Consider the following 25,320-nt stretch of genomic DNA (forward strand, 5'->3'; position numbering starts at 1 on the left):
TTGTACTGCTTTTATTTTTACAGGATTAAAAGTCTGAATACATTGTTATCAATATTATTTGACGCAAAAATTAGTGAAAAAACAAATCAATAAAGGGGAAGCGTGGCAATTACATTAAAATGTGCTTAATGCAGACTGCTTACCAACATTGCAAAAATAAAACTTTCATATAGGTTATTCTTATAATGGTAATAATGCAGCATCATATAGCTACTAAACATTAAGTATGAGTCAGTGACAATTCATTTCCTATATTATTAAAACAAACTTTACATTACACTCTATTTCATCTTCTATATAGATGTAAATAATTTATTATGTGTTATATTCTAACCATTCAACTTGTATCTATTTATTATTTCTTTTACTTCTGGAAGGTCTTCTTAACTTGCTCTTGCCTTCCAAATAGGTCTATATTGCAAAATCGAAATGGAAAAACATTGACCATCATCGACCCCAAAACACCAAAGTACAATACATGAAGGGCCAGATCACCGAGTTTTTTACTAGGGAAAAAAATTGTTAGGCCAAACAGACATGACACACCACTTCAAACACAGTGGGGAAAAACGCAAATTCATGGCAATGGCCGACTGATTTTTTTTCTAGGAAAAAAACTTGGGGATCTGGCCATTCATGTAACTTGTACTTTGGTATTTTGGGGTCGATGAATCCGCAGTCGATGTTTTGCCATTTTGATTCCATGATATAGACCCTTCTAAACAATCACACTTGAAGTGTACCTCTTTTACATATTTTACATATAAAAGTGAAATTCCAACAGACTTTGTAATAGAGATACAGGTTATATGTTCATTAAAGAAAAGAACTTTATCATTAACTAGGTTTTATTGATGCGACAATGTCTGCAGTAGTTTACCACCAGAGACATTAAATATCAACTCATGTATTTTTAATCTATGTTAAATCTAGTTGTTTATACTTTTTATTCATATTTTAAAAGACGGATTATTCTTAGGAGTTTTTTCTCGCTCAAGATTCTTTCATTTATAAAAACGTCCATATAGCCAAACTCTGCTGACTGGATTGGACCTGAGGCCACCATCTTAGTGCAGCTATCTATATAGTATCATAATCACATTTAACTGTGTGCTTATTCACCCTAAGTGCTGTCAGTAAAAGCTCTGAGAAGTACTGCTTGAGAGAGGCTTCCAGGACTGTCTCACACATGTTCTTGTCCCCATAGTAATGAAGCATGTGATTTTTTGTTCATTTGTTGTTGCATATAACTGCCTTAATGTCTACAATTAACATAACTACATCACCTTCTTGCCATCAAAAATGTTATTAGATGACACCCATATAAACCTTATGCAGCAATATGAAAAAGCTGTTTACCAGGTTCTGCTGTACAAATACTCAGTACTTGTCTTCAGTCTAACACAGCTTGAGAGTAAAGTTATGACAAGATGCTCTCAAAAGCTTGCTCAGTTTGCCATCTTCAAGATTTACATAATCAGGAAACACTACTAGAGACTTTAAATTGTGTGTATATTCATGTTTCTAAGTCTGGAGTGATTTAAGCTTATACTTGTTTCTGTCAGCTTTCATTTAAATTAGTAATCATATTAAACTATTTTACCAATTTTTAAACATTAACTTGAAATTAGTAATTTTTTTAAACATAACAGTACAAGTATTTTCAGCTTTAATTAAGAAGTTTGAAGCTAAGGAGGCATCTCTAATACTGTTCCCTACACTTCCCGTAGGGTCCAACATATCACAATGAACCAACAGCTTCCAGAAGCTTCAGGAAAGACAGAGCAGTTTAAAAATGTCTCAATGTAAGAAAAGCTTCAATTCAAATTTAAACAACATTCTTTGAGTAAAAAATAGCTTAGTGAGGTAAAAAAAGGAAAAATAAAGCTAAAAAATAGTGCCACACTTTTTATTAACTATCATGAACTGTGTGTATTGGAGTCTCTTTCACAGGCAATAATTTCAAAGTTAGTATGAGAGACTGTATGTGTTGATTGTATGTAATTGATGAATTTAGTTTAAAATAGTAGTTATTAAAGATAATTGAATTGTGATATTTTAGAGATGAGATTAATTTTTAAGTATTGGGTATCATCTTTCTCAAAATGAAGGCCTTCCATAACTGTTTGCATAGTGATATATTATCATTGTTACTATTAGGTTAATTCAATACTTTTTTGATATTAGTTCCCTTATTTGCCTTAGTATGACAGTATACTTATTTTGCAAATTTATAGCGGTCTTTAATTCACTAATTGATAGAGATCTGTAAAGATATAGATCTAGGATACATTTATCTTTAATATGTGGGTAATTAGAAAGGTTTAGCATTTAATTATTAATTTTTAAATTAGGGTTTAAGTGGATCAGTTGCAGTAAAATAAGTCAATTTTTAGACACATTGACAACTAGATTTTGTAATATTTTTATCTTGTGCGATAAAAATCTATGTATTTTGAGATTTTTACAAATTTCATCATTGATAAAAAGAAGAGCTCTAGGGTTATACTGGGATTTGCATACATGATTATACCAGATCTTCACCCATATGGGACTCCATGAATTTGATTTTGGGTTATACTCTGATATCATAATTAATCTATAAAATGTATTAAATGATAGAATAATTTTAGATCTGGAAGGCCCAGTCCTCCATGTTACTTAGGATAAATTAATGTTTTATATCCGATCCTGACAGATTTTGGAGGGCATATTAACTTAGATAATGTGGCCTTGATTTTCTGAAAAAAATTAAATGTACTATTAGATTAAATGAATTAAACTGAAATAACAATCTAGGAAGTATATTAATGTTAATGCTAATGACTTTAAATAATAAAGGAAAATTAATTTATTTCATTTAGAAATGTCATGTTCGATATTAGAGCATACTTCTGCTAGATTGTCTATAAAAAAAGAATAATAATTCTGGTGAAAAGTTATACCTAGATATTTTAAAGAGTTTTTTTATATATTTTTTCCAATATTTTATTAAATATAAAATAAGAGAATAAACACTGTCTAATACATTGATCATACTGCACAGACAACTTTTAATGACAACAAAACTAATCAACTATTTACATCATTTACGGGGGCCTGAAAACATGTTGAATATTACAAATATTTTAAGAAAAAACTTTCAGTGAAGCAAACAAATAATGATTAAACAGGGTTAAAAATCAGTTTGGAAAGTCTTGATTAGGTTTGAAAACTTTGTCCATGGGTTGTTAGTAAAATTCCTTGGATATATTCTAAGTTCTTTAGTTCTGACTTCCTTGTTTATTGTTTATTCTAGTAAGGAGAGAAATTCACCAAAACTTGGAGAGGTTCTAGAGGTCAATTTCCTTGTAATACATGTCCTGGCTACTGCTAATATTGTCCATAATAAGTATGAATTTGATTTATTCAAAGAAAAGACTTCTAGACAATCATGGTCTGATAAAAGACAAGGAAGAATAGCAAAGGATGTAAGGTTTAATTTTAAATTTTTGGAGATAAGGACTTTATGTATTCTAGTTTGAGTTCTAAATCTATGATCAGTGTATGTATAACAGAGTGATTCTTTATTTTTAGAGTTATATGTATTGTACAAATTATGAGAATGTATCCATTTCTTAAGAATTTTAGCAGTGGATGTTAGTTTAAGTGGCCAACTACTTGTATCAGAATTATCTAATAACCAGTAAAAATTACCCCTAGAATAAGATTCCCTTTTGATATACTATCAATAAACTCGAGATGTTGTTTGGCAGTTGAAGCACCCAATCCTGGGAACCAATAAAGGTTAACAAGTGTCCAAATTCTATGATTGAATTTTAGGATAGTGTTAGCTAGAAGTGCCTCAGGGTCTTCATGCTTATATAATATTTGAGGGCAGATAATATTATTCTTCCATAGGATTAACACTCCTCTCCTTTTAGACTTAAATGAAGCTTGAGCTAGTACCGTATAAGTGTTTGGTTTTCAGACATCCTTCTCTGTATTTTTAAAATGGGTTTCCTGTATGAATATTATTTATGGTTTGTTTAATTTAAGGTATCATAAAAGGTTTGACCTCTTCTTTGAATTATTGATACCATTTATATTAATTGAAGCTAAAGACAAGACATGTTGAGTTATAGGAGTAGTTTATCCAATGGTCAATAATAACTGATTTTATTATCTCAAAGAATTCAATGAAAATTTCAGACTTTCAAACTTTGATTTGTATAAGTGACATATTTGCAAGAATCATAAATGTGAATCTGAATTGAAGTATATTATAATCAGGCCTGAGTGCAGAAACACAACAAAATAATCATATTAAAATAGAGAGAGAAATAAGTGTATTTCCACAAAACATACATGGAATTAAAAAATTCCCAGTTTGAAAGATAAGATAACATCAATCAAACTGCTTTCTCAAACTATCATGAACATACCTATCAGCTCTAAAATGTACTAATAATAATAGACTTGTGCTGCAAACATACAATTGTTTCCACTAAGTTATTAAAAATGTAGTGAGGAAAAAGGAGAATCGCAAATATATTAGTATCTTAAGTTACATCTGTAATACCGGATGTTGAGGTTCCTTTCTTTGACATGAATTACTGTATGAGATCAACTGGGTTCAAAACAAGTACAAAATCTTTATCTAATGGCTAGAGTCAATAAAAAATAATATTTTAAGTATGTTATCCAAAAATGAACAAGTAAAAAGGAAGCTGGGCACCCCTTTTATGATACATATTTCAAAATATTCCTGCACATATATTAGAAAGTATTGTGAACAACAGTAATGAACAATAAAGGAGCCTATAATCTGACTCAGACATATCTATATAGAGTGTATGTCAGTCCAACTGTAAGGCTTTTATTTTGTATTTAAAAGCATGTTAATTAACCAACAGCTTGTATAAAAATCTATGGGACTGTGTAAGGCATATATAAAAATGCATAAATTATTGCATGAGCATAGTTATTCATCAACACTTTAATCTTTTTTTTCATCTGTGTCATTCTAATCAAGTAAAAGCTGAATGTAAGAGGAAAAGGTCCCAAAGATTTCTCTTAATTTAACTTTAAGGGGTTTCACAATTACCTCAGTGAAAAGCATTAAAGTACATTATTTTAAGATAAATAGGTGATGTTGTACTGCTTTTATTTTTACAGGATTAAAAGTCTGACTACATTGTTATCAATATTATTTGACGCAAAAATTAGTGAAAAAACAAATCAATAAAGGGAAAGCGTGGCAATTACATTAAAATGTGCTTAATGCAGACTGCTTACCAACATTGCAAAAATAAAACTTTCATATAGGTTATTCTTATAATGGTAATAATGCAGCATCATATAGCTACTAAACATTAAGTATGAGTCAGTGACAATTATTCATTTCCTATATTATTAAAACAAACTTCTTTACATTACACTCTATTTCATCTTCTATATAGATGTAAATAATTTATTATGTGTTATATTCTAACCATTCAACTTGTATCTATTTATTATTTCTTTTACTTCTGGAAGGTCTTCTTAACTTGCTCTTGCCTTCCAATATAGGTCTATATTGCAAAATCGAAATGGAAAAACATTGACCGTCATCGACCCCAAAACACCAAAGTACAAGTTACATGAAGGGCCAGATCACCGAGTTTTTTTACTAGGGAAAAAAATTGTTAGGCCAAACAGACATGACACACCACTTCAAACACAGTGGGGAAAAGGGCAAATTCATGGCAATGGCCGACTGATTTTTTTTTCTAGGAAAAAAACTTCGGGATCTGGCCATTCATGTAACTTGTACTTTGGTATTTTGGGGTCGATGAAACAGCAGTCGATGTTTTGCCATTTTGATTCCATGATATAGACCCTTCTAAACAATCACACTTGAAGTGCACCTCTTTTACATATTTTACATATAAAAGTGAAATTCCAACAGACTTTGTAATAGAGATACAGGTTATATGTTCATTAAAGAAAAGAACTTTATCATTAACTAGGTTTTATTGATGCGATAATGTCTGCAGTTTTTAAGTTTTCCACCAGAGACATTAAATATCAACTCATGTATTTTTAATCTATGTTAAATCTAGTTGTTTATACTTTTTATTCACCTTTTAAAAGACGGATTATTCTTAGGAGTTTCTTCTCGCTCAAGATTCTTTCATTTATAAAAACTTCCATATAGCCAAACTCTGCTGACTGGACTGGACCTGAGGCCACCATCTTAGTGCAGCTATCTATATAGTATCATAATCACATTTAACTGTGTGCTTATTCACCCTAAGAGCTGTCAGTAAAAGCTCTGAGAAGTACTGCTTGAGAGTGGCTTCCAGGACTGTCTCGCACATGTTCTTGTCCCCATAGTAATGAAGCATGTGATTTTTTGTTTGTTTGTTTGTTGTTGCATATAACTGCCTTAATGTCTACAATTAACATAACTACATCACCTTCTTGCCAACAAAAATGTTATTAGATGACACCCATATAAACCTTATGCAGCAATATGAAAAAGCTGTTAACCAGGTTCTGCTGTACAAATACTCAGTACTTGTCTTCAGTCTAACACAGCTTGAGAGTAAAGTTATGACAAGATGCTCTCAGAAGCTTGCTCAGTTTGCCATCTTCAAGATTTACATAATCAGGAAACACTACTAGAGACTTTAAATTGTGTGTATATTTATGTTTCTAAGTCTGGAGTGATTTAAGCTTATACTTGTTTCTGTCAGCTTTCATTTAAATTAGTAATCATATTAAACTATTTTACCAATTTTTAAACATTAACTTGAAATTAGTAATTTTTTTTAAACATAGCAGTCCAAGTATTTTCAGCTTTAATTAAGAAGTTTGAAGCTAAGGAGGCATCTCTAATACTGTTCCCTACACTTCCCGTAGGGTCCAACATATCACAATGAACCAACAGCTTCCAGAAGCTTCAGGAAAGACAGAGCAGTTTAAAAATGTCTCAATGTAAGAAAAGCTTCAATTCAAATTTAAACAACATTCTTTGAGTAAAAAATAGCTTAGTGAGGTAAAAAAAGGAAAAATAAAGCTAAATAATAGTGTCACACTTACTCACAGCTGTTTCCCAGTTGTATACAGTCTAACAGATACTCTAACATTAATAAAACATTAAACTCAAGCATTTAAGGTTAAATAAATGAAAAGAAAAAAATAGCTAATGTAATTAAATTATTCTGACAGGTTATATTAGTAGTTGGTTAAACAAGCTGCATTAGTATTTTAATAAAGATTTATACATGTATGCAGCATGGACCCCTCGCCCAATTCACTTAAAGAAACAGCTGCACACATTAGATTTACTAACAGTGCCTTATCTAGAAATCAACTCAGTTTTGTTTTTCTTTTTGACTATAAATTATCCTGGTATGCAATGAGATTAAACTTTTAAAAACAATTCCTTAATATTATTACCGTAAGTTAACTATGTGTTCTTTGTGTTAAATGATATTTAAAAATCATTAATTATATAATGGTGTAGTAAGGTTCCCTATTAGCTGATCAAAGATGCAATCTTTTGGAAGCATCTTGATCGAACTTTATAGCATGAAATGGCAAAATACTGAAGCGTCATATAAGCAAATTCTTTCCCTGGGAAAGAAATCGCTTGGCTGCCTTCAGTATTTTGCCTTCTTCGTTACTGTAGTGCGGTCTTGGAGTTGGTATTTTTAAGTAGTGGGGTGTGGTGGGCACAGCCCCCTACATCAGGATGTGTGGGGGCGAAGCCCCCCACATTAGAAATAGTTTGTGGTGTGCATGTGTTGTGTGTGGGGTTCTCGGAACAGTGATTTTTTTCCTGGGAAAAAATCGCTGTTCTAAGTGTTCGAGATTGTAAGCTTTCACTTACATGGGGTCGATGAATCAGCGTTCACTTTTCTAAGCACTCGGTCATTCAATAGAGACCCTACAGAAAGCATGTATTAAACATTAATCACTAGCAAAAAAGATTTGATTATTTATTTACCAGTTGATTCTTTGAGTGATGAATTTGCTGTGGCAGCTGAAGTCTCAGTTTTTTTGTTTTTTCTTTTTTTTGACTTCATTCCATGTATTTTTCTCAGATGTTCTCTTCAAAAAAGACAGGGAAAATCCATATCCTCTTGGATGGTTGTTAGATTACTGTTTGTTATAAAGCATATAGCTTCATCCAGGTTGTTAAAGGTTCTTGTACCAGAAGAGGGGTTCATTTTGATTTTTGCTGGATACAATATTTGGGCTCTAATGTCATTTTATTTCAGATGTTTGACCAGTGGCCAATATTTCTTCCTCATTTCCAGAATTCTTGCAGAGTAGCAATTGTCAAATCTGATGGGGTGTTGGTTAAATTTAAATGGGGCTTTCCTGCATCTGTTTTTAACACTAGTTCCTTATCAAGGTAAGAAAGGAATTTAACAATAATAGATCAACAGATCTCTGTGTTGCTGTAGAGGATGTGGGCACTGTCTTACCAGTTGCCCTATGAGCTTTCTATACCAAACAAGTGCCCCTCTTGTAAGTCTAAAATTTGGGGAATCCAATTATTTAAAAATAAAATCATGTTCTCACCTTCTGCCTTCGCTGGTACTCAGAAAATTCATATATTGCACCACCTCTCCTGATTTTCAAGATCAGTTTTATTCATTAAGAATTTTTTATCTTGAATTCTGATTTAGTGAAGAGATGTTGTCGCCTCACAGTAAGACGCTGTCCGGTTCGATTCTCAGCTAGAGCGTCTTCTGCGTGGAGACATGCGTCAATGGGCGTACCTTCGTTGAAGATTGTGCATCAGGCCTGGCAAGCCGGTACGTAAAAATCAACTGCCAATCATTAGCGGACCGGAGTTCCGCTGTGGCGACCCCTAACTGGGAAAAGCCGAAAGACACAAAGACACAAGACAAGAGAATCTATAGTTAATATCAAGAGGAAAATTTGCTGATATAGATAGGTGTAAACTATACTTGAAAACTTTGAAAAATCATCAATGTTATATAAAATGTTTTGCAGATCTGTCTTAGGCAGCATAAAATATAGATTTCGATCATCAGCAAAAGTTGTTAGAGGTATAGGAATATTGCAAATACCTGGTATATGGTGGAAAGACTTTTGTGTTATGCAAAGAAAGATAAATAAATATGGTGAAAGAAGGCATCCCTGTCTTGTACCATTAATTATTTTGACTGGGGAGGAAAACAATTTTATTAATGTATAAAGACGTGTGAGCATTGGCATAAAGAATTTTGATTAGATTAATGAAGTAGAGTGGAAACCAAATTACAACATGATTGTGAGTTGAAAATTTATATTCACCCAATCAAAAGCTTTCAAGACATCTTTTCAAGACATCTAATATAAGTGAGAATATTATTATGTTATAGTGTTTATAAAGAGATGTTAAGGTATCAGTTTGTCTAGCCTGCATAAAACTGGAATGGTAAAGAGAGATTATATTTGGTAGAATGACTTTTAACCTGTTCACTAGAATCAGCAAATATTTTAATGTTAACATTTATAAGAGATCTTGGTCTATAATTTAAAGGATTTTTAAAGTCTGGTTTTGTTTTTGGAATAAAAATAGCTTTAGAGTTATTAAGATAAAAATCTAGTATATCATTATCACAAGCATATTTAAATGCACACACTATAATTTTTTTAGATATTTGAGCAAAGGTTTTATAGAACTCCACAATAAGGTCATCCGGTCCAGGTGATTTACCAGTTTTGAGGTTTTTGATTATTTGTAAAATTTCTTGTTGATTAAACAGCATGGTAAGCATATTCTGCTGATCTTGTATAATTTTTGGGAAAGTTAAACTGTTCAACCACTGATCCAATGCTTGTGGAGAATAGGTAAGGTTATGTTTTCCATATAAATTGATGTACAGTTGAACAACAATCTTCGTAATTTCCTGTCTAGTTTTAAAATGTTTGTCCTGAAACACAATTTTGGTTATTAAGGGAGCAAATGTATTTATATTTATGAGTCTTGCTAGAAATTTTGATGGGGTTTGCATGCATTCCAAATATGTTGCTACAGTTCTCATTTCATAAAATGAATACTGCTTTATTTTCAATAAATAAAGTTCATTTTGGAGGTCAGCTAGCTTCCTTGCTGTGTTGTCCCTGTTATTAAGATAAAGTTCCTGTTCCAAATTAGTAATTTTTCCTTTTAGGACAGATTCTTTCAAATTATATGTTTTGTAATAATAAGTTGCTTTACTTATAAAACTGACTCTGATTTGAATTATAGGGGCAGCCCGTTGGATATCAACTGAAGTTTGAGATTTAGAGACGTTTTCTAGGAAAATATTCAGTAGGTAGTTAATTTCATTTTTAATGTCCTCTTTTTGAAGTTGATTAGGATTTAATGTCCAGTTGTAGGCCATATTACTTGTTATGTTTATATAAGAGCAGATAATGGTCAGAATAATGTTATACTGATCAGGAAAGCATCTGTGTTTTTTATCTATATTATATTCAGTTTTTAGGAAGACTTCAGATATCAGAAAAAAGTCCTAACTAGCCCAAGATTTCTGGCAATATGAGTAGTAGGTAAACTTTAATATAGCAGAATTGCTTTTTTTTTTTTTGAAAATTAAATGAATCAAATAAAGAAAAGTCTGATTTCATATCTGCAACTGCTATAGAAGCGTGGTTGTTACATGACTTATTTTTGCTAGCTCTGTCCATACTAAGGTTAGCAACAGCATTCCAGTCTCCTCCAAGAATATAGTAATGATTGGGAAAATCATTTAATACCTTACGTATACAGTAATATAAAATGGTATTGCATGGTACAGGGTACATAAATATTTTATTTTATTATTTATTTATTTTACATTTGTTGACCGGGCTAGTTTAACTGGATATATATCCATTTTCAGTAGAGGCCCAGGGAGAAAAGCTCCAAAGACATGATACAATTTAAAGTATAAGTACAAACAATGCACAATCAACAGATATTATAATAATAAAAAAATAGCAATTATCATAGTAAATAAAAAAAAAGTAATTGATAATGGTGTAATGTGCAGTACAACCTAGAGGATTTAAAAGGGTGTACACTGAGGTTAAGAGTCAAAAATAGTACAAACTGAGTGTATGGAGACATAGTACAGGTTAGTTCAGCAATAGAGAAAAGGAAGTTGGAAGTGTAGTGATGATACAATGGATTTGCTTAACAAAAGGTATGTAAAGAGGATATCAATAATATAAAAAAGGTAGACAAGTAAAAATATAGTAAGATGGAAGATGTAACAGAGGATAGTAAGGACTAGAAAGGCAAGTTGAGTTTGTAGCGGTATAGGACTAGTCTGGTTTGGAACAGGGGCACAGCCAGTATGATTTGAGGTAAAGTTTGAGAGATAGAGGTGAGTGAGTTGAGGTCATTAGGGAGAAGATTCCAGGATTTGCCTACAGTATTAGAGAAAAGAGAATCCCCAGCCCTGTTATTAGGTTTAGAGGTACATACAAGAAGTTTGCGTGATGAACGTAAGGATGTCAGATTTTTATAGGGGGTGATGAGGCTAGTTAGACTTGGAGTGCTGGTAGGTTTATAGAGAATGTTGTGGGCAATGGTTAGTTGGTGAAATTTAATCAGGTGTTGAAGTTCTAACCATCCTAGCTGGTTTAAGTTTGTACAATGGTGGGTTCAAAATGGGTTGCCTGTAGTGAATCTTACAATGTTATTACAGGACAGTTCTTGTTTGCCAAGATTATTCTTGGAGAGATTAGTAAAAATGGATGAGGCATAAAGAAGTGTAGAGATCAAATGAGTGTGGGTGATAGTACTTTTAGCAGTAGGGGAAAGGAAGTGTTTATCCTATAGAGAGTGCTGATTTTTTTGTTGACAGTCTTCAGTTGATGTGGATGTCAAAATTCAGGTTATTGTCGATGGTGACCCCTAGTAGTTTGGTGGTGAAGTCTGGAGATATTATTGTGCCATTGGTAGATGTCACAGAGAAATGTAGAGGAGAGGACTTTTGTGTAGGAGTGAAGAGGAGGAGTTTGGTTTTCTTTGGGTTCAAAAGAAGGCAACGCTGAGTGAACCATTGTTCAACTATATTGAATATTTTTTGGGTGAGAGAATGAAGGTCATGGGAGGATAAATATTTATCAGTAATACTGGTTTATCCAAACAGGAGCTTTTTATAATTACATAGCAACACCTTCCTTTACACACAAGCTATTTGATTTGCTACCTGATTCTGCAATAGCACCAATCCATTTTTTTTTCTTTTAACCTAAGTCCATTGTCTAGAATCATATGTGTTTGTTGTATAAATAATATTTCTGCTTTTGAGTTAAAAAATAAATGAAAAAATAAATTCCTCTTTATATTTGATTGGAGGCCCTTAACATTCCATGAGTCAATTATCCACATTTAGAATCTTAAATGTTGTAAGAAAAATGGATACCAGCACTAGATTTATCATGAACCATATATGGCTAAGTGATAATAAAATTGTAAGTATAGGCAAATGGCATTTAACTCTTCCAGTCAACAAACCATGCCTAACCACGTCTATCCAACACCCGGAAAAGATTCTATAAAGAACAAAATATAAAAGTTAACATAGCACATTGAACTAAAATATATCCTTTATATAATAATGAATTAATAATAGCTATCAGGTTAAAAAATACTTTCACATGGATAAGCAAAACATAACTATCTTCTAACACTATAATTTGCCCTACTCCTCTGCTATCATATATGATGTAGCTAGCGCCATAGTTACCTGAGAGAGAAAACTGAATTATAACAATTGCTTAAAAAGTTAATTAGATGTAGCCTTACTGAAAGGAGAAAATGACTAGAACAGGCAAATGATTACTATCAGAATATGCATTAAAAGCATGAGATTTGTATTCACTACTTCATATTTATTCACAAAACATGTATTGTGAACCATCACTGAAAAAAACTCCCTTAACCAAAGGGGAGGGAGCAAACTGAGCTACTGTTTGTAACTAAGAGCTATCCAGTGGTAAATGTTCAGACCATCAGAAGAAATAAATCAAATATTTTATTTGTTTGCATATTTAGTCAAACATATCGGCATTTAACATTTTTCATTCTTTCTAATCTATTTATTTAGCTTTATATAGCCCAGCCGATGATTTCCACTTACACCTCTTACTGTGTATGCTTATTGACAGAAAGGGTGGTATACATAAATATTTGTTTCAAATACATCACACTAACCCATTTGTACCAGGGGAGACACTTATAAATATCTGCTTAACTTCTTTGAGTCAATCAATTGTATATTTAATCCCTTTATTCTGAAAAGTCAGAGTTTTGGGATATTTCATTTGGAATTTAATTTTGTTAGATATGAAATAAGAGCAAAATGGTTCCAGTTTTTATTGGTCTTGTTTAATTTGTATAGGTAAGTCTTGCGCAAAGGTGATTGTATTACTGTTCCAGTTAAGGATACCTTTCTTCTCTGCTGCAGCAAGAATCTTATAAACATCCTGATAACTTAAAAGTTTCACATATATCTGCTAAGTTTCACATATATCTGCCTTGGTCTATCAACAGTGGAAGTTGTTCGAGCTGCTTGGTGGGCTCTTTCAATAATAATGCAGTTGGCTTCAGCTTGAAGTTCCAAGAGACATCCAAAGATTTGATGTAAAGTTTCCATTCATTTGGGGTGTTCATATTTTTTGGATAGTCCATGAATCAGTATATTATTACATCTGCTTCTTGCTTCAAGATCCAGTAATTTGTTTTGTATGTCCTAGAGACTCTGATTGTTAGACTGACAGTCTTTTTCCCGATGCTCTATTTTTATTTGATTTTCCATAGTCTTTCTTTCTGCAAATTCAAGTCTGGTTGCAAGTTGACTTGTTAGGACCAAAAGCTTTCACCTGTTCAGAAAGCTGTTGAATAGCCAGATGTAATTGCTGACGTGTTTCTTTTAAGTCCTCTAAGACAAAAACCTGGTTAGTTTTATTTTTACTTGTAGATTTTTTTTTTATCTTCTTGTTGTTTTGAAGTTCAGGCATGCTTAGAGATTATCTCTTTCTCAGAAGACATCACTGCCAAGAGTTTGGTTTGGTAGTTTGTGTATCCATTTGTTCTGTAGCATTCGACATTTTTGCAAAGATATCCTATTTTTTTTTATTTAGTTAGTTTAAAGAACTCAGTCATTTTATTTTTTAACTCCATAAAATGATAGTTTAAAGTTTCATAATCAAGCCTGGACCGCTCTCAATTTTCAGGCCGGAAATAGTTTCATATTCACTTGCCCCAACTTGCTACTTTCAAGTGATTTTAAACTGTGATTTTTTATTTGTTTACAGGGATCATCCAAAGGAAGAGCAAAACTCCACAGAGTGATAAAAGTTTAAACTTTCAAAATCTAATGCCAGAAAAGCAATGTTTCAGTTATGATGGTTGTTGGCCAAGTTAAGTAATGCAGACAACAGGCTGCACTGTGTTTATAGTTCAGCAGCCATTTTGATCCCCAGCAGTAGTCATTCTGAGGATGGAAGCCATACATGCACACATACATATTTCAAGCACTGGCATTGCTGCCCTTTTAGCCTGCCAATATACTAAAACACTTGTTCCCATAAGTGTCTAAGTTGTTCTTAAAAAAATATCTAACCTAGTACTTGCTTTAATGTAATTTGGTAGTCCATTGTATGTATCAGCTGATCTCTCAGAGAACCAGTTAGTACACTTATCATTCCTATAAAATCTTCTACATAGATTGTCTGATGATTCCCTACTACTTTTTGACAACCCCAAACATTCCTGGAGGTAGTTATCTCTAAATGCCATATATACCTGATAAAGATCTCTTCTTAGATATCTAGAAGAAACTGTACAAGTTCAGATGCTATAGTCTTTCATAATAACATAAATTCTCACATCCATGGATGGGCTTGGTTTATTTCTACTAGAGGAGTTCAGCTTAAACAAGCAAATACGACTTCTTGTCAAGTCCTCCAAAGCAAATTATGAATCCAAATCAGCCTCCTCAACTAAGGCAGTCATAAAGCATTCTTTAGTTACATCAGTAACCTAAAACGAAAGGCCCAGATTTTCACTGAACTGGTAGTTAATGATACCACATATACTGAGCCTGTGGAAATAGCTAACCTGTTAGCCAACAGATTCTCTGAAAACTTCACTCCCCTATCCCCACCACACATACCTCATGACATCTCTACTGTCTGTTCTCTACCTTGTTTCTCTAAAGAGCAGGCCATAAATGCCCTCTTGAAGGTCAAACACACAGCATCTATGGGACCTGATAACATCCCTGGCTGCGTCCTTCATGTGCTCCAACAAGAACTAGCAACAACATTGGGTACTCTTTTCAGTCATAGCCTAAACACAGACTTCATCCCAGCTGAATGGAAAATGGCCATTGTTATCCCCTTGTACAAAGTTGGTGCTTCCACTGACCCTGGGAACCATAGCCTATAAGCCTGGACCCAAGTCAGTCTGGATTTTTCAAAGGGAGATCATGTCTGTTAAACCTGGTGGACTTCTTCGAGACAATCACCAAGGCCCTGGACAAGGGGAAATCTGTGCATGCAGCCTACCTAGACTTAGCCAAGCCTTTTGACACTATACCCCACTCAGGCATCATTGAGAAACTCACCCAGCTAGGTATCAACCCTTATATGGTTATGTGGGTCACCAGTTGGCTCCCTGATAGAACCCCTATAGTCAAAATAGGGGAATCCACCTCCAAGAACAGACCCATAACCAGTGGTGTTCCACAGGGATCAGTCCTGGAACCTCTACTGTTCAGAATCTATTTCTCCAAAATACAAACAAAATTTAAAGGCCTGTGGCTGACAAAGTTTGCTGACGACTGCAAACTGGGAGCAGTTGTAGAATCATCAAAAGATGTCAACATCCTACAAGAGGATCTTATGCAAACAAATGATTGGTGCCAAAGTCACAAACTTAAACTCAATTTAAAAAAATGTATTATCATCCCTTTCGGTATGGGTGATGTTCCTGCTAACTACCACATCAACAGCAAGACCCTGCATAGCCACTCAGTGATGACAGACCTGGGCACACAGGTTGGCAGTAACCTTACTGTTGATCACCATGTCTCCACAGTGGTAAGAAGGGCATTCTATATTGCACATCTCATTTCTGGGGGGTGGGGGTGAATGAGGTGGTGCTACTTCTCAACATACTATAAGTTGCAAAATGGGTTGTTCAGAGTAAAGAGGAAGTAGTACATCATCTATTGATACTCAAGGCCTTTCAGAAACCTAGAGATGAGATTAGCACATAGCCATGTACTAGGGAGATGAATGGATCCAATAACAACAAGGATACTAGCTACATTTTACTGGCCAGGAATAATGAAAGCAGTAGATAACTTGAATGCCACTAGACAGCCCCATTCTCAGGCATTAAATATCATGTAAGTTAAATTTGTATCATAGCAGTGCCTTTTGAACCTACTGTTATGAACATTTCTGGGCCTTTGGTAAAAAACAGTAATGCATTTCAGTATGTTTGAGTTATTTTGGAATATGCAACAAAGTATCTTGATGATATCCCACTATAAAAGGCTAATCCTAAAGCAAGAGCTAGTGAGCTAGTCCTACTATTGTCTTGGCTGAGGATACCTAATAGAATATTAATTGGCAATTGATGTCCATTTCTGTCTAGAATAGCGTACCAACTTTGTCAATAATTTAAGGTCAGATAATTAAAAAATGGATGGTTCAGTAGAGCATTTTACATGAACATTAAAGTTCTTGCTGAAACAATTTCACAATTTAAAATTCTTACTGAAAAAAAGTTATTGAGGAAGATATCAAAAACTGTGACCAGTTGATACCATACCTCTTAGTTGCCATCAGAGAACTCTGGAAGTTTCTATAGGGTCCAGTCATTTTGAATTGTTTTATGGCAGCCCCCCTTGCAAACTATAAGATACTGAAAGAGAAACTTGGAAAGGGAAAAACAGATTTAAAAATGTCATTTACTTTTGAAGAGAAAACTGCATTTAAAAGTATCATAGGTTCATTGGTTCATAGGTGTATACAAGGCTAATGACAACCAGCACCTTTATAAGCTTAGCAGCACAAGCCAGCCCAATTGCATCCCTCTGTAATATGTGTCTAAACTGAAAAGGTATGCGAGTTAGAAAGGGTATGTTAGTTAGGAGGTTACTAAAAAGTTACATGGGGAGGTATGTCAGTTAGGGAATGTTTACCATTAGCCTCTGTCTATAGGACACATGGGGGCCAGCCCAGGGAATGAGCTTATGATTTACCATCCAATGCTAGTTAAGGGTTTTTACTGTCAGCCTATATTTATGAGAGACATGGGGGTTAGCCTGGGGATGAAGTTTCAGATTTGCATCCAATGGTCAACGTTACATTTGAACAGGGTTAGAGATGGACTTTGTTTCACATGGAAGTGAGCCTATTCCAGATAATGGGGATCCTTTGAGACACATATCTGTCTCATGAGCTTGTCCTATTTATGTCAAAAGCAAGATTTAAATACCTGGATCTATTGTTTTTGGTGTTCATTTTGCAGGTGTGCAAAAGCTAGATCTAAGCCTGCCTTATATGCTAAGCACAGATTGCCTCCCAGCAACATGTGAGACCCCCAGCACAGAGACAAGGATCTAAGGCAATCTTGTGCAGGACAATGCATTAGTACCTCAGATTCTTTTGGTGAGGAACCTGTATGGTCATTCCAACTGTTGTATAAGCCTAGTCAGTTACATGCCAAAGGAAGCATTGTATTCAATGATGGCTCTGATAAGAACCGAGTAGGGTGCACTGTAATCTCTTGGACCCGGATGCCATACCCTTACTTATAAGTTAAACAATCTAGAATGATTTTTTTTACTACCCTGTCTATGTACTGGAGAAAGGCTAAAGTACTGTCTACATATGTTCCCAGATCTCTACCAGTTCCAGGTTACGGGGTGTTTTCTCAATGAACTTATTTGCCTGGGTGGACATTTTCCCAAAAGGCACTATAATGCACTTCATTGCATTGAGTTTTAATCTGAGGTTCACCATTCATTTATCTGCATTATACCCTCTTGCAGGATGCTTGTGTCATGGGGAGAATTTATGATAGCTTCCAATTTGTAGTCATATGTGAACTTGGTGAAATAGAGGCCCTTGAGAATTACCCTTGACCTCCAAAAAGAAGATTCCAAACAGGAGTGAGCGCAGTGTGGATCCCTGTGGTTCTCTGCTGGAGACTTGCCTCTAGGTGAAGGTTGGCTCACCAATCTTGACTTCTTGGGTCTTGTCTGTGATCAAGCTGGCAATCCAGTGAGTTATGTATGGATTTATGCCAAGCTCAGTGAGTTTGTCTACAATACCTGAGTGAGGTATTGTATCAAATGCCTTAGCTTGATCTAGGTAGGTGATATGTACCATTTTCCATTCATTAATTTCTTTGGTTACCTTCTCAAATAAGTCTACCCAATTAAGCAACAACTGAGAAAACCAAACTGGGATGAATCCAATGACTTTTCTGATCATTTCTATGCTAATTCCTTCCATAGCATTGCATATTAGTCTGGTCAGACTAATGTTCTGTTGTTTCCAGAGTCAGCTGATAGCCCACCCTAGTGAAGGGAGATAACCATTACTGTCCTCTATTCTCTTGGTACATAGCCTGTTTTGAGGCTGTAATTGAAAAGTGACTCAAGTGGTCCTGCTAGGTAATGTTTCAGATTATTTAGGAGGCAACCTGGGATACTATTGGCCACAGTGAGGCTGTGGTCTTGGCCTTAGTGAGTGCCACTGTGACCTGCTCCCCACTGATAGTTGGAGGGGCTATGCTGGTAGAGATTTCATGGGAGTGGCAGGGGAGGAGTTGGGGCTGAAATTTAAACTAACTTTGTGAGCCAGCAGAGTCACTATGTTACTCTGCTCAGTGAAGGTAGTACCATTTTCTATCAGTTCTGCACACTTTTGTGTGTTACTCTTGAGGCTTCAGATATAGCTGTGGAAGGCCATGGTATTGTCTTTAGCCTAAAAGGCTATCTTGACCTCGTAATTGGCTTTGTTGGATTTAATTAGTCCTTTTAATTGCCCGTTTAGTTTAATAAGTGAGGTGTTGTCATTATGAGAACTTTTCTTTCTGATTTTGGCCATGACTTTTTTCAGGGTCAGCAAGAGCTCAGGTCAGTGATTTTTTTCCCAGGGAAAAAAATTGCTTGGCCTTTGCCGTGACATTGGTCTTTACCGCAGTAAGGAGAAAAGGTGATTTGTAGCAACAATACACAGCCTGAAAGTGCTGATGGCATTCATAGAAGAACATAAGAGTCAAGGCTATGCAACAGGTGGTGTATAATAGAAATGCAAGGGCCATAAAATTTAAAGCAGGAGACCAAGTGTTAGTTTAGGTCCCTTCATTAGAAAATAAGCTTTTGCCTAAGTGGCAGTGTCTAGTGGAAACAGAAAAATTAAATGATACACAGAACATGGCTAAAGTGATGGGTAAGGGAAGACGAGAATAGGTATACTATAGCAGTGTTCTGAAATACTTCCAGGGAAGTAAATACTGTGGGAAGAAATAGCCAGGGAATTATGGCTAGGCTTGTATAGGCCCTAGGGCCGATAGCTTAGTACCAACCTATGAAATCACAGGAAAAAGAGCAGACAGTTGTAGTTATCTTAATGTCAGAAACTTGTGGAACTGTGTGTAAACATGAACGTGACCTCTGTGCCTTCAGTGAAGGTAGATGACATACTAGGTAAGCCTCAGAAAAAAGTTACAAGGGAGTTTCTGCAAGAAACAAGAGAATTTTTTTCAGAACCACCTGATAAATAAATGTGGTTAAGTACCATACTGAACCCATTCTGGGAAAAAAATGTATCTTAAAATCTTACAGAAAACTGAAGTCACAGACAAAGACAGTGCAAGGGGATGTACAAAAACAATCTTAAGGTGATAAGGTGATGGCAGAGTCATACGGTAAGTGGATTATTCCCACAGAGTTAGCCCCACAGCCTGATGGACAAATAAGATTCTGCAATGATTTAAGGAAGCTGAACAGCATATCAAAATTTCACAGCCGCCCAATGCCAACATTAGATGGCCAAGTGGAAAGGTTGTGAAAAACAAGATTCTTGACCACATTAGATCTGAAAAAGGGGTACTAGCAAATCCCTGATCTAGATTAGGCCAGGGTAAAATAAGTTTTTTCAACACTAGAGGGCTTATTCTACTATGATCTTCCTTTAGGGGTACATTGTACACCGGTGACCTGTCAGAAGTTAAAAGACAGAGTCCTAAAGCCCCATGTTAAATATGCTGCTGTTCATCAAGACAGTGTCAAAATATACTGTGAGGAGTGGGATGTCATAATGTACTCTGAGGAGTGGGATTCCAATTTAGCTAAGTACAGGCTGGACTAGTCTCACCGAGACAAGCGAGACTGACTACTAATGGTACGAAGAGCAAGCTAGGCATGATGGATGTAAGATGCTTAGGGTATGCTGTAGGCACTGGGAATGTTAGGCCCCGGAAAGATAAACTAAAGGAAGTAAACTACTGGCTGACTCCATTCACTAAAAAGCAAACAAGGACATTCTTGGGGTTAGCTGTACACTTCTGAAAGTGTATAACCCATTTTGCATCAACAGCATGGCCTCTTACCAACCTGGAAAAAGAGAAGGTGTGAATGAAAGGAAAATGATAAGTAGTGGTAGACAATGCTTTCTGTCTGCTGAAGGAATCCTTGTGCTTAGAACCTGTTGTGGTATCTGTCAATTTAGCAGACCTTTCATATTTTATACTGATTTATTAGAGATTGGTCTGGGGTGGTCCTTCCACAGGCCTTCGAGGAGGAAGAACACCCTACATGCTTTCTAAATCATAAATTAAGTAGAGTATAGTAGAGACCAATATTTCAATTTTTTTCTGGGCATGTTTTTCTTTCCACAGGTGATTGTTAGTTTTACCTATGGCTTCTCCTCATCTGCGGCCTTCTGAACCTCTACTGATTCAGGTTTGGGACTTGAAAGGAGATCACGGTACCTGGTACACTATTACAATGATGCTAGGTTGTATTTTTATTTACTTTAATTCCCATCTCTCATGCAAGTTGAAGTCATGAAATGGGTGTCAGCAGCCTGTCCCCCAGTTCTGCAAGGGGATTGACATCAGCAAGGAATCCTACCTACCTCCAGGCAGCACCCTTGCTTTTGTCTTTTTTTCTCCACCTGACAGGGAGCAACAAACCAGTGTTTCTCTATATATGCACCCCTCCCACCCCCCTACCAGAATGAGCACCCCCATCTTCCCTGCCTGCACTGATAAGCATCCCATTTGATATTCAAACTATGGACACTTGCACCATAGCAAAGGCTTTATTCCTCCATGCCATTGGTGAAGGCTTAAGTATTTCACTTTTGAGAGGGAATGCCTGGCAATCAAGTGGGTGCCATTGTCACTAAAACCTCATATACAGGATTTGAAATGTAAAATGTTCACAGTCCATGCCCCACCAATATGGCTCCATAAGCAGCAGGGAATATTAAGCTTTGTTTGTGTGCATTCTCCTTACAAACATTTTTGTTTACTGTAAAACATAAGTCAGGTTTGACCCATCACAGTACAGGGACCTGTCTGAGACTCACAGACTATCAACACATTGTGATGTCTCGCACATTTTGATGAATCAAAATGATGTTAATAGCATTGGTATGTGTTTCATCAACAGTGAGTATCTTGTAGGTAATATTGTTGTAAATAGTGTTTTTGTAAATGTTGTGTTTTCCTTAAGGTTGACAAGTGAACTTCTTTGTATTATAAATGTTGTCATGGAAAGTGCTGTTGACAAGCAACTGTTTTGTGTTGTGCAAAAACAGGAGTGCTGTGGCCTGGAAATCAGACAAGTTGCCCTCTCAGTGTAGACGTAGTTGGTCCCTGTACAGTGGTTCTGGGGTGTATGCTATAGCAAACATGAGAAAATCTCTAAGAACCCGAACCAGCCTGAAGATGCTACTATAAATATAACAAAGCTTGGACCGTGGCAGAAATGACATGAGAGGCTATACAATTTGTCCGGTACCCCACCTGTGATAGAGAAATGTTGGCTCCATTATTTTTATCTGTTTAAAAAAAAAGTATTTTATGAAATAGTAGCCCATGCTTCCGCATTGTCACATCCGTGCGCATGTGTGTGGGTGTGTGTGGGTGTGTGCGTTTGCGCACGTGCGCATGCGTGTTTGTGTATCTGTCAGTCCATATAAGTAGATATGTAGATACATACATACATAAAGATGAACATTGACATATGCAGAATGTTACTATACCATGTCTATGTATATGAATATATATATATATATATATATATATATATATAAAATTATTCACTGATATTTGATTGCCAGTCCATTTTACTGAGACAGAAATCAGATGATACAAATAATCAAAACTACATTTGACTGAAGCCATTTCATTGAAATCATTCTTCATAACACATATACCATAAGTTTTTTTAGGATGTAAGTTCCTCTGCACCCCCAAGTAACACCTCTCAAACTTAAATATTCTAACTCCATGGTCACACACCCATGGAGAAAAAAAACACGACACAGAATGAATCACTGCTGGTGCAGACATGCAAACATTTCCAGATCTAGCGGTGCAACATGATTGTGCCCTTTGCCGGCCTATACAACATTTTCTAAATCACTTCACTTACAACTCCCCCAATCAAGAAAAAATACCAAAAATGCCGTCTATAGACGTTTTACAAATTTCATTGAAACAACTTTTCAATCAAGTGCATTTTGTCAAATATGTTTTCAGTCATTTGTACCACTTGATTTCTGTGTTAATAAAATGAACCTGCAATCAAATGTCAGTCCATGTATATGTATTTTCATCCTGTTTGAAAAATGCTGTCGCTCAACAATTATGACAAAAATATCAAAGTTATTTTGTAAGAACATATAAAAAGCATTACAGTAATTAGAATCTTTCATTTCTTTTTCTCTGCAAGAATCACTCATTCTATGCCATTATAGCTTCAAAAAGATTTACAGTAAACATTGCTCATGATATCACCTGAATGATGGAATGATGAGAGTATATAAGCACTTTTGTAAGTCATGCAACTAAAGTTTTTTTTTTGTAAGTTGTTTAAATGCTCCAAACTACTTTACCAATTGTCTTGATTTAAATTGCACAATTGGTATGCTTTTTCAGCAGCCTACACACAGGGTAAAACTATGGCAATTAAATGATTGTACAAAGAAAGCGACTCATATATGAAGCCTTTTGAAAGCAGAAATGAGTTATGCAGAGGACAAGGTAGGCATGTGAAGCAAATGTTTTAGAGATAATTACAGTTAAAGAAACTACATAAACTCCAAAACTCATTAGAGAAAGGGATAATCTGCTTGTGGTTTGCAAAAAAGGCTAAATATGATTAAGGTTGCTGCTTATTTAGAGGTGCATTATGCTGAAGAATTAGACATACGTGTAGAATTGCATTTCCTGAAATTGGAAATGACTTCAAGGTCCAAAGTACCACAAGGTCCATTATTGGGTATGAATCATTACAGTGTTTCAAGATGGACAAATGCACCATAATATTGACAAAATACATTGAGTATTCCTTGCATCTGACAACAAGTATTGTGATTTTCCTAGAAGGATATGTAGTCACACTATTCTGCATGTTCACTAAGGAACATTTTTCAGAGGTAATTTGAAAATAGTGTGTATGCTGCTGTCCTCAGCATCAAAGGACCATATATCGTTACTACATCATCTGTAGAAATGCTTCTTTTTCTAATATGTCAGTAAAAGTATATGTGGAATTCAGGAATCAACACTGTTTCAGAATTGTCCTCAGTGTTTTTGTTGTTTTTTTTTGAGTGAAACAGACTATACCTATGTGCATTTAATGGTGCTCACAGAACAGAGAACAAAGAATAAGTGTACAGCAAGGGATATCGTTGTACAGCATTTAATTCATTCGCAGTATAGACAACCATGTCCTCATTATCTATGCTGATCAGATTAACAGCATGTATGATGACAGCACATACCAAATAAATCATGTCTGCTGAGTACTCATGCAAGTTTACAGCTGCATGTCATTGGTGAACGTGACAGTATTAACTGTACGTATAAATGCAGTGTAAGACACCTATGTACCGGGATACATGAATATTTAAAATAGCCTGTTGTCACAACATATGCATTTAGCACAGGAGGTGAACAAAAATATGCATAGCACTGGTACACTTCTCTTCAGAACAGCATGACACAAGAAAGCAAATTACCTTGGTGAATATATGGAAGATGCAGAAGAAAGAAACCACATACTGTATTTCTTTTAACTACAATGGCATTAGCCTAATAATATGTTGCCCAGACAGTGTATAAATGTTAAAGAATTAAATATATCATAAAAGCACAAGCATTACAACATAAGTGCAAACAATAGCATTGGAAGGAATAGCATACATGACGAAAGTTATTTTACAAACTGCAGAAGACTTTACTGAACACTTGCTTTTTTAAGGACACCTTAAAGGAAGCTATAGAGGTGCCTGTTTGAGGAGGTGGTGAAGTCAACAGGATGAGTTTATGGTAGACAAATTAATGCCGACTCAAAAACACACTGTGCAAAATAATAATCACTAGCAGTATCATATGTTTAGAGCAGAGCAAATAAACTATAAGATAGGGAGCAAGAAGCAGTTTTGTATACCAAAGACTTAAGCTGTGAAGGACTTGAAAAGGTAAAACCAAGATAAAACTAAGATTGTAAACAAAAGTTATAGCTTTGACTGATGTCCATTGCAGATTTAAGAGCACACAGTTGACTCAGTCATAATTAAATTGTCCTAAAAGCACATAGACCACTATCCGCTTCACTGCTGAAGACAGCTCATGTCAGTATGTTGGAAAGGTACAAGGCATTAAAGAAATCCATCTAAGGTGAGACAAGTACTTAAAATTATTTTCACAAGTTCTATGAAAGTGATTATGTGCTTTACTTGAGAAGCATACCTCAGACAGAAGTATGAAGTCATGATGATGATGATGACATAATAGTATGGAGATTTAGATATTAGATGACCAAGTCATCAAATGACTGATAAGCATCTGAACTGGGGAAAATAAGAGTCAGAATGGAAAAAAAGCATCATGGACTCCTTTGCAGACATTTCTTTAAAGCATAAGAGTAGTTTTTGATGAACATTTCAGTAGAAAGAACAAGATGATGTGAAGTTCAGTCATCATCTGGGAAGAAAAAAATATAAGGTGTACATTGCTTTGATGAAAAGGTGCAAGACACAAGAAAACAAAAGGTAACCAATACCACTGTTACA

The sequence above is a fragment of the Protopterus annectens genome, chromosome 1.part0, assembly GCF_019279795.1.
Source record: "Protopterus annectens isolate FY-2018-M chromosome 1.part0, PAN1.0, whole genome shotgun sequence".
In the NCBI taxonomy this organism is placed as follows: domain Eukaryota; kingdom Metazoa; phylum Chordata; order Ceratodontiformes; family Protopteridae; genus Protopterus; species Protopterus annectens.